General features: G+C 30.4%; 2 long non-coding RNA genes across 3 annotated transcripts; one reads left to right on the forward strand and one right to left on the reverse strand.

Annotated features, from left to right (window-relative positions):
* The first annotated feature begins 6,469 nt into the window (after positions 1-6,469).
* LOC107362260 (uncharacterized) lies at positions 6,470-7,905 on the forward strand. Its single transcript, XR_016200938.1, has 3 exons — positions 6,470-6,804; positions 7,043-7,294; positions 7,353-7,905. It is a non-coding gene; the product is annotated as an uncharacterized LOC107362260 (long non-coding RNA).
* Positions 7,906-8,781: 876 nt separating this feature from the next.
* On the reverse strand, positions 8,782-10,447 carry LOC149094794 (uncharacterized). Of its 2 annotated transcripts, none has more exons than XR_016200939.1 (2): positions 10,293-10,447; positions 8,782-9,845 (listed from the first exon to the last, which is right to left on the reverse strand). It is a non-coding gene; the product is annotated as an uncharacterized LOC149094794 (long non-coding RNA). The 2 variants fall into 2 exon arrangements; XR_016200940.1 differs by having other exon boundaries at positions 10,151-10,417.
* Positions 10,448-10,707: the final 260 nt, after the last annotated feature.

The following is a 10,707-nucleotide window of genomic DNA, read 5'->3' on the forward strand; positions in this document are numbered from 1 at the left end:
TCGAGCTGGATGATCATTTGGAGTACTACGGTGAGTTAAGCTTCACAAATATGCAATCCAATTTTTATGGGTCCAAAAGTATTAGACCGGACGCTGTTGGCAAGATAAAAGACTACTCTTTCCATGTTGAAGTGCGGTTGCAAAACACGATCAATGCTCAACAGAGTATTCATAAACAGCAATGTGCGATTGCAAACCCATTCCCTGGCTTCAAACTCATTTCCATTGTTATTCGACTCTCTTTCAATTTCTCGCCTAAACGTCTATTTAATGTATGTAGACCTAAGAGTATACCTAAGAGTTTTGTAACATTTTGTTTGAAAAACAGTTCAACAAACAAATAAAATTGCGTTCATTACTTTTGAATTTTCATTTAGATACTTTGCAATTAAGTTAACCATCACTCAGATGCTTTTTTATTTATATTCTAGAGTATTGATGATTTGTGCGCTGCGATAATTTACGTATTTGTATTTACCACACTTATTTAACATTAATAAACGTGATGAATTGGATTTCTTGAGGTCACAAAAAGAAAGCCTCTTCAATTCCTTCTTTCAATGTTCACCAACAGATGGAGCTTATTAATTGCTGATTTACTCAGCTTAATTATCTGAATAACAATAGCAGTGTTTAAATTAAATATAAGTCCTTCAGTCGTCTTTTTACTGCTTCAATTCAGCAAAATCACATTGCAGATGCGACCCTTTCAACTAAATGCCCTAGAAAGCAAAGATACCGTTGACTCGTGTTTGTGTTGAACAACAAGAATAGGCGTTAAATGCTTAATTGCAATATTATTTAAAGTAATATTTATTGACTTTGGATTCCAAACTCAGCGTGAAACAGTTTTATCGACAACTCAAAACTCAATGATTAAAATTCAGTATTTTCCCTTGAATATCAACTGATCTGCAACTCGCAAGTAAATTATTTTCTTATCAATTAACTGGGCGTTTAAATGACTTATGCCAACTCTTGAAGGCCAATTGCTCAGCATTGGTGGACGCTAGAGATTTGGTTTTTTCTCTATTCGATAAAAATGTGGATACAAACGTGACACCAGCTGATTAATCAGCTTTTCAATTAAACATTTATAGCCAGGAAATTTATTTCGGCTGAAGATTCAAGAAGCACAATCCAAATCAATGAATAAAACGTCTTGATATGGTAGCATAACTTGCTAACGAAAGCCATCAAAGTAAACGAAAACTGAGTTTTTTGGACTGTTTCATCTAAAATCTTCATTTCAATTGAATTTTCTGGTTGTGGATGTTTAATTGAACAAGCAAGCGATTGTTTGCACATCACCACTGGTAAAGTGTCTACTTTCAGATTCTGACATTGTGTATCTAAAGATTTTCCTATTGATTTGAAATAGACAACTCAAATCATTGATCAAAACTCTGAATCAAAACTTATGCATTAATCCATTGGAAAGAAAATTTCGTTAGTTCAACATGGTCTCAAAGAGATTGAGCACAAATACATAAGGTCACTTTTCCTAATTTTGCTATAAATCACTAATTTTGATCTGGTCGCCACTGAAATAATAACCAACAAAAATTTTTCATTTTCTCTATCGAACCGAGTTAAAACCAAATCTTCAGCACCTACCACTGCTGAAAGATCACGCATCCAAAGTTTATATACACCTCGAAATGTCCATTATACTGTTAATTATGTATATTATTGAGATATCCAAAAATGGCCTCATTTCCATCTTCTTCTTCTTATCAACGCTAATTTACCATCAAATAACTGTGATTGTAAAAATTTTCCCAACAAGTCTATTGACAATTCACCATTTTTTGTGTCTGCATTTCATTCATGCTGAGATTTTTTTCTCAAATTCTAAACATTGAATTTAATTGTAAAGCAGCTATTAATAGTTCATGAAAAAAAGGAACAGATACTATTCAAATGGAGCCGAAACCAGAAAAAAACGGACAAAAAAGTGATGAATGTTTATCAAATTTATGTAGTAATAATTAGCAGTACTTGACTTCATTTCAATCACAAAATATGAACCAAGTAAAACGATTAATTTGGATCCATCCAAGGGACAAGATGCAATGAAACTTGTCTCAAAAGGAATGGAAATATTGATTGGACGAATCAATTTTGGAATTTTTTTTCATCAAATTCTCACAGTTATGATGATAAATAAAATAATAATAACATTAATAGCGATTGCTATTAAATTATAAAGGCTTCCTAAGTTGTCTAAATGGTTTGAGATGAACACGAAAACATCTAATTAAGGTTAGATGGGAAAACTGTGATTGAATAGCTAATAATTTGCGAGACCAACAGGAGAAACCACAAAAATCAGAACCACCAACAATCAGGATCATCAGTTATGTGAATTAATAATGAAAGAAGAAAAGTCATCATTTCGTGAAAGATAGAATGAGTAAATTGTAAACAATTAGGAAAGTCAAATGAAATGTGAACAGCGAAAAGCATTCCAAGTCTTTTCCTCAAAAATATTTATTGACAAAAGGCGGAATCTAAATTCAGGTCAAGATACAAGAGGATTAAATTTACTTCGTGCTGTTAATAGCAAAACGATTAAGATAGCGATGAAGATGACGCGATTAAAGAAGCTGAACAATTTGAAACATCAACAACACAGATGAATTAATTTTCACAATACAATTGAATGATGGATTATCTTTAAGTCTTAAAAATCAATGAATCCTAGATATCCGAATCTAATCGATGTCAAAGTCGATATATCTAAAATCAAACACAACAAATTGAAATGTATTTAAAATGTCTTTTTAATGATATAATAAATGAATTTATTAATGATGTTAACTGTATAAATGATACAAATGTTTATTCATAGTTGGTTAACTGTAATTAATAAAATTATTTTAAAAAAAGACAAATGAAGACACTTTTAGTTTTGCCTTGAAGAGTTTTGTCAAAAAATCGTCAGCTGAGTGCTTTAGCCGTTTCCCTCTTTGAGCGTGTAGCTGTATTTTCAAGCCTCTAGTCGCACGTTTTTTATTCAATTGATCCGTTAATTGAACGTTAAATACATCAAATTTATTAATTTAACTCCTTCTAAATCAATACATGATCCACTTTCTGATCTTGTTTCATGATGTGAAAAAAGTTACACTCTCAGTTTCTGCCTCTACACTGTCCATCAATTAATTTATGCTGTTATCTATATTCAATTTTTGGATATTTAATCGTTATTTATGTGAAGAAAGATGCTTCATTGAACTCTTATTTCGTGGTAATATTGATTTTATTATATGATAGTGTAAATTGTCTGATATCATCAACAATGTTCAGTAGCTGTTATAAGGCAGGTTTCGTTCTGCGTTTCAACCCAAATCAAATGGCAAATATTGACTATTCCTAATGGTATTTGAAAAATTACTTCATATTTGTTGGCACTCTTGATTATCACTCAATGAACCAATCAATTTAATTTTGAAAGTGAAAAGTTAATCAAAAACGGCGACTACTTTTGGTCTCGATTCATTTAAAGTCTTACACGCTGTTGCCAAGTTAATCTAACCGTTATTTGGACGCTTTGCTTGGATAGCTTCACTTTTAGAAATCGTGATATTTGTTGACATTTAACTTGATTTTTCTTTAATCAATGAGTAAATTAATGTTACTTTTTTTCATCCTTTTTGATGTTTAATCATTAAGATGATGATGAATCATCATCAACATCAACGTTTTGCTGACCTTTTAAAATCAAATGTTATAAGATTTTTGTTGGAGCAAAGTAACATACAGAAACACTTGGATTCACAATGAAAAGCTGTTCATCAGATATTATTTAAGCTCAACACTTATCTCAACGATTAAATTAATCAAATCGTAATCCCTCAATTGAATGGACCCACAAATGATGATAATAAATGAGCAAATTGTATGGCAACACTACAAACGTTAACAATTCTGGTTATCTGGCAACAGCAACACACGTAAATTGAATTAAAATGGAAGGAGAAATCGTTCATATCCAGATCATAATTGGCTTGATTACAATGATGATTAACTTAAATTTTGCAGAAAAAATTTACTCCATTGTTCGACATTTACAAGGATTGACCAAAGATTGAAACCAATTGTACGAGGCATGAATTGTACGTTAGCCTTTTGGGGTTCAGTATGCAAAGTGTTTTGGAAATTCAAGGAAAACACATTTCCATTCAGCCGTATTCTCATCACCAATTGAATTCACAATTTAATTTCTATTTTCATCAAATTATTGGCTCAGATTTTACCCAGAATTAGGTGTGCCTTTAATTACAATCAACTTTGTTGTTGCTGGTAGCAAAGATATAATCAAGGAGGCAAAAAACCAATGATTCAAAAAAAGGTTGACCACATTGAAAGTTGAAAGCCATTTTTTTCATCTTCAACTTTTTACTGTTTAACCTCACCTCCTTTACAATCTTCCTCTTTCTAATCATCATCTCTCTTCATATTCACATTTATCCTTATCATCCTCATCATCAACATTATTATGATTTAACCTTTTCGCGAAGGTTAATCCAAATATTTGGGTAACCAGAACATGGTTTACCAAAAAGCCTTACTATGGGAGACTCAATGGTTAACTTTCAAGGGAAAATGCATTTAATTTTACTTTCTTTTTTCACATTTTACTTCGTTTTACCAAATTTAATACACTTAATCGTTTCATTATTACTCATCTAAGATGACATACATTGATTGTCAATCAAATCATCAACAATAAGCCAAATCTTTACAGATTTCATCTTCTGGTCTTCATTATTTATATTCACAATCCACTTCTATTTGTGTTTTGATTGAAACTAAAGGATTAGATTAGCTTATTTTAATATTCAAATCAATTGTTACATTTTTAACATACAAAAACAATTGTCTCAACTAAACAACAGAAATTGTATTCACCATCTACCTTAACAATCAGCAAATTGTCCAACAAAAGAAATCTTTCATCGTCAATAGAAAACAAAAGGCTTTAATTTTTTCTTAAATGACAATTCAATCATCTTCCTCAATAATTACAGCATCCAACATCTAGTTTGAGACTACAATCAATCAACTCAATGCACACTTTCAACCATTAAATATGCTCAATTAAATCTGCAACACTTTCTGAATCACTTATGAATTAACAATGATTTGTGTCCGATTTAAAGTGTAATAAAATAAATCACTTTTATACAAAGTTAATAGTGAAAGTTTTCGTGATTAGTAAATTACTAAATCAGATGGTTTATAAAATGTTTGATTGACCAAAAGGTCAATTCAAATCATCTTTAACATCTCTAAGCGATAAACTGTATTCAAACATCGTGAATGAAGCTCATTGAATTTGAATAATTTGAAAGATAATGAAAGCGACCTTCACCAATCCTTTCCTGTTAACAATGATGATCACAAAACAAGCTTACCTTTAACTCTTAATGGTTACAATTTTGTTTAGCAAATTTTTGCCTGATTAACTAATAATTTTTAACTTTACAATCAAGTATAAACACACACACACATGAACATATTATAATAAACAAAGCAAACAAATGGAAAGGCTAGTGAACCAGGTTAGGTGAGATTAATAGCAAAAAAAGGAAAAAACAGTTTTGATAAATATAACCATAATCGAAACGCTGAAGACCAGACAGTGACCATCATCAAGAAGGAAGGTCAATTACCCGTTGACCACGTAAAAATAATTATTCAACAAACTAACTTGATTTTGTTTTAGAAACACTTTATCACAATCAAAAATAGAAGGCTTGTTTTAAGACTTGCGATAGCTTCTTGACAACAGAAATGGCAGTTAAGTGTTACATTTAAAACTAGAAATGATTTGAGCGCTTTTTTCAATTTAAATTCAAGTAAATTTATTTTCACTCAATTTGATTAATATGATTATTCAATTGCAAATCTTCAATTTTATTACCTTAAATCTGTGTTTATTTTCAATTAAAATCATACAATGTTACCGATTACGAATTTTGGTAACAAAATTTAAGTGAAGCTTAATCCTTTTAGCCTGAGAAATAGCCATTAAAGGAGTTCATTTGAATCACGATAGGAAGACATCATTGCAATCATTATCTTTAATCATCTAAAATGGTTACTGTTTATCCTGTAAATTGTTTTGTTAACCTGAGAAATTAACCTTTCATCATCCACCTTAATCCTTAATTGTAACCAGCTTGCTAAGCTAAATCGTAAAGTTTGCATGTGAATTGGGTATTACACTGATTTACATGCAGAAACACAGTTCCGTACATGCGATAGATCAACAAGTATATCCTAAAAATTATGCAAACTAACCAAAAATTGAAGCAACTAATTAATTTTATTGAGATTGTAATATTGTTAACAAGAAATTGAAATCTATCAAATTATCTGAGAATTAATTTGATTAATCTTCAAGTTAAGAGTCGCGCCAAATCAATCCTAACCAGCTGACCCTTAGTCACAGTTATACATGAAAGGTTGCTTGCCAGTTATTATATTTTTCACTCCATTTTTCTCGTTATTATGATATTAATTTTTATCATTGTTTTCAATTGTCATTATCAACTGTCAATCAATCTACTCTTAAAACCTTTGGATAATGAAAGTAAATTATTAATTAACCTTCAATCAAGTCCATCCAGTCAACTTTGAACCTTGTTCAAGTGCAAACCTTTTCAAGCTTGTCAATTGGTTGACACCATTCACCTAAAAATGATCAGTGAAAATCATAATCAAAGTATAATAATGAATAATTATAATCATTACCTATTTAGTGTAAAATTCAGGATTACTTAAAATTTAATGGTAAGTGTTACTTTTGTCCGGAAGTTTGTATTTAATTGTGATTTTGGGTGATGGCTAATACAACTGTATTCATATGATTATAATGTTGTCCCCTCTAACCATACATAATCATCTTCCTTCTAATTGACCAACTTGAATTGAATGTGATTGTCTCGTTTCATTGATTTTCACTCTCACCTCTAAATCAAATTGATATATTTTCAATCTAACTTAAAATTTCCATTTTTTACTCTTATAGACAGACTCGGATTACAATTTGGATTACGATTTGGATCACCGTTTTGATCACAAATGGGATTGTGGTGAGAAATGCCATAATGAAAATTTCACTCTCCAATCAAATTAAAACAATCAAAGGGAGAAAAGATGGATGGAAATCCGTAAATTGTGCTGTTTCCCTCACCAACAATTGAACATTAACAACAATACATAAACAAGTTATCAAGTTTACGGGAAACAATTGCTTTACATCCAATCCTTAAATTCACAAGTAATACTCATCAACCAGCCACCATCATTATAATTTAATACTTTCACTTTTATTGTAGACAACAATCAACAAATGTACTCCTTGAAAGGAAATGGCAATTGTCCACATCAAGAGCAATTTATTTGATTTGTAGCCCTACAATGGTCAACAATAGCAATAACATTACTGTTTTTTGTGCTCAAAATGTTTACCTTTTTTCAATCAATTTGTTGTAAATGCCATTTGCGTTTTTTAATCACTTCTGATTTTTACATTATCTTTATTAATTACAATCACATGTGAACTCTTTTCCTCAAATACAAACATTCTTGCTATTCGTTAATCACTTTTCTGTCATCTTTTTACATCTCCTGATTAACTTTAATTCTTCCTTGATTCAATTCCAGTCTTGTCTGATTTCTCATCATTTTACCTTCACTTTTAATCCTTACTTTTTCATAATCACACTTTTCCTTATTTCACTTGATTCACCTGATTTTTTGAGATTTTTTTCATGTGAACCTCAGTACAATTGAAGTAAATCATTTGCAAATAGTATTGTAAATCATGATTTCGTTAATATTTTAATACAAACACAAATGTGAATAAATTATAACAAGTAAGCCTTGAAATACATTTGGTTCCTCGCACAACCTTATTTTGTTGATTTAGTTTCATCTTCATTTAATCGCTGAATTAACCTAATCAATCTCTTTATAAATTCTGAGCAAAAAATCTTGTACCAATAAGAATTGAAATTGAGTTGCTAAAACACGATCAAATCTACTTAAATGATCAATTGTGAAGCATTTAGCAACAATTATTTTACATTTCGATTTAACCAATTTTTAATCAATAAAATAGTGTAAGACAATTGAACTGTTTGAAATTAGATAATTTGAAAATTGTGAATCTAGCATTGAAATAACCTTAATCATTTACTATTGATAAATTATTGGAAGGAAAGCAAGTTAAGGTTAACCTGTTGAATGAAGATCAAATTATGATTTATTTTAACCAGTTTTTACTCATTTTGCTCATTTCCAACTCTTGATTAACTAGTAAACCTTAACTAACCTGAGGTTAATTTACCTTAGGCTTGGGAAGGAGAGAATTGGTTAATTTTACAATTTACAGTTAACGGTTGGAGAGAAGCCCAATTAAGTTACAAGTGAATAGCTATTATTTGATAAGGTTGAAGGTTAACATTGAAACTTATTTTGTTAATATGAAAAATTGATCTTAAAATTGACTTGTTAATTTAAATTTAGCAAAAATGCTGTTTTACCGGAAGATAATTTAAATTTCAGGAATCTATTAATTGAAACAAGTCAATGCAAAAATGTATATCTAATTGGCATTCACTTTTCGGTTAGGACAGCTTCAAATCTTGAAGTCACTTCTTACCATCATTAATCATAATTGAATCCATCTGATTGGATTTGCTGGATTAATGGTAAAATTGTGATTGTTTCAAGTGAGATAATCAATTAATAACAAAGCAAGAGTGAATGTTTTAATAAAAGCAAACAAAAAATCAGGTTTTTGTTTTAACCTTTTTGTTGCTTTCAATTTGCTAATTATCAATTGATTTGTACGATCAAAGTGAAACATTGAAGGGATAAATTGTGGATTAATTTGAACCAAGCCCATGAAAAATGGCTTGAAACAATCACACTTAATCTTTTTGTATTGATTAAGCACAATTTGATAATTGATAAGATTCAATCTTGGATACATTACTTTGGAGTTGCTTTTCAAGCTTCATACTCGCACTTATGGTAATAATGTTGATAACAGGTTTCTTCACTGTAAATATTAAAACTATTAATGTCTTCAATGATGATAATGAGGATGATGAGGATGAGGATCAGTTTTTGTTATTATGAGAGGTCAAACCGTGTATAAACCATTTAAATGATGAAGATAACTTGAGCTAATATTTTGAAAACACACACACAAAAAAGCAAGATGGACCAACGTTAATGCAAACGTTTTTCTTGATAAGCTTGATAACTTGAATACTAGTTTGTTTAGCATCTCTTGTCCATTAATTAACTCTCAATATCAAATAACAATCAACCTAAGGTTAAAATAAAGAAAAATTTGTAAACATAATAAGGTAATCAACCAAGTAACCCTTTTGTTGTGCCGAGTTTGCTTTCTGGTTAAGAAGAGTCCATGTTGTATCGACTACCGTCAAGAATTGCTTTTTCAGGGCTTTATTCTTTAATTTGTTTTCCTTTTTTTCCTTATTCGTGATCAAATGATGATTAAAATCATTCATCAATTTAGATTTGTTTGTGTTTCCAATTGAACCAGCTAATTCATTAACTAATTACCATCAACCCATTGGCCATTGTAAGCTTGGTGTTTCATTACGGGTAAAAATCAAGACAAGTTTAGTGTTGTTTTGTAATTTTTGGTAGCTTCATTTGTTGATTGGTGTTTCATCTGACAAGTCATTGACTTTGCTGGATCCACTTTTAGGTTGACCATTGATTGGAAAGTGAAACGATTGCGAATCCAATGAAGTATTGCGGGGATTGTGTTGAGCAATGGAAAGTGAACTCTGTAAGGAATAGAAATTAAAGATTTAGTTGTTTTTCTGTAAGCTTAATTGTTTTTTGATCATGTTTTTTTACTGTTCGTAATAAAGTTTCTCTGATTAAACTTGGATTGGGATCTAATTGAAATGTAAAAAGCAAGGGATAGGCTCAATAGCTTAGAAAGCTATGATTACATGTGGCTATAGGGACAACTTTCATAAGGAGGAGTGGAGGTGGATGGTTGATTGATATTATTGATTAATCTGTTCTCCTTCCCTCAACAAGTAATCAGTAAAACAGAGTATTATTCAATCACTGATCACATCACCCAATAATTAATCCAGAACACAATTGCAATAATATGGTTAAGGTAAAAACACAATAGCAAAACAGTAAGAAAGCAGCAAATTCAACGATTGGGGTAAAGGTTAATTAAATCAGTTAACTCGTTTAATTGATTCACTACATACAAAATCATTCCAATGAACATTCCATTTATTAATTACAATATAAAATAACGGTAAATCGCATCAAAATGATAACAATCATTGATTAAACTGAGATGTAAATTGAAATTCAAACTTCGGTTTAAGGATAGCCTCCGAAACAAGTGATTAACGGTTCAATATACTCTTTAAGACGTTAGATGGCGCAATTAAAGAGAGGCAAAAAAGTGAAAAAGTTATTCAATGATAATCAGAATTTTAACATTGAATTTCCAAAGAGAAGGATTCTTTCCAATTTTCAGGGATTACATGAGCTTCTAGCTCTCGATCGATGCTAACATTTTGCAATTCTCGATAGTTGATAATTTACAATCGACAATTCAATTTACTTGCAAAAAACCAAGATTAGTTAAACCCAAATTAATTAAACCAAGATTCA

The sequence above is a fragment of the Tetranychus urticae genome, chromosome 1, assembly GCF_039701765.1.
Source record: "Tetranychus urticae isolate SD_2017Ah chromosome 1, NJAU_TeUrti_SD_1.0, whole genome shotgun sequence".
In the NCBI taxonomy this organism is placed as follows: Eukaryota; Metazoa; Arthropoda; class Arachnida; order Trombidiformes; family Tetranychidae; genus Tetranychus; species Tetranychus urticae.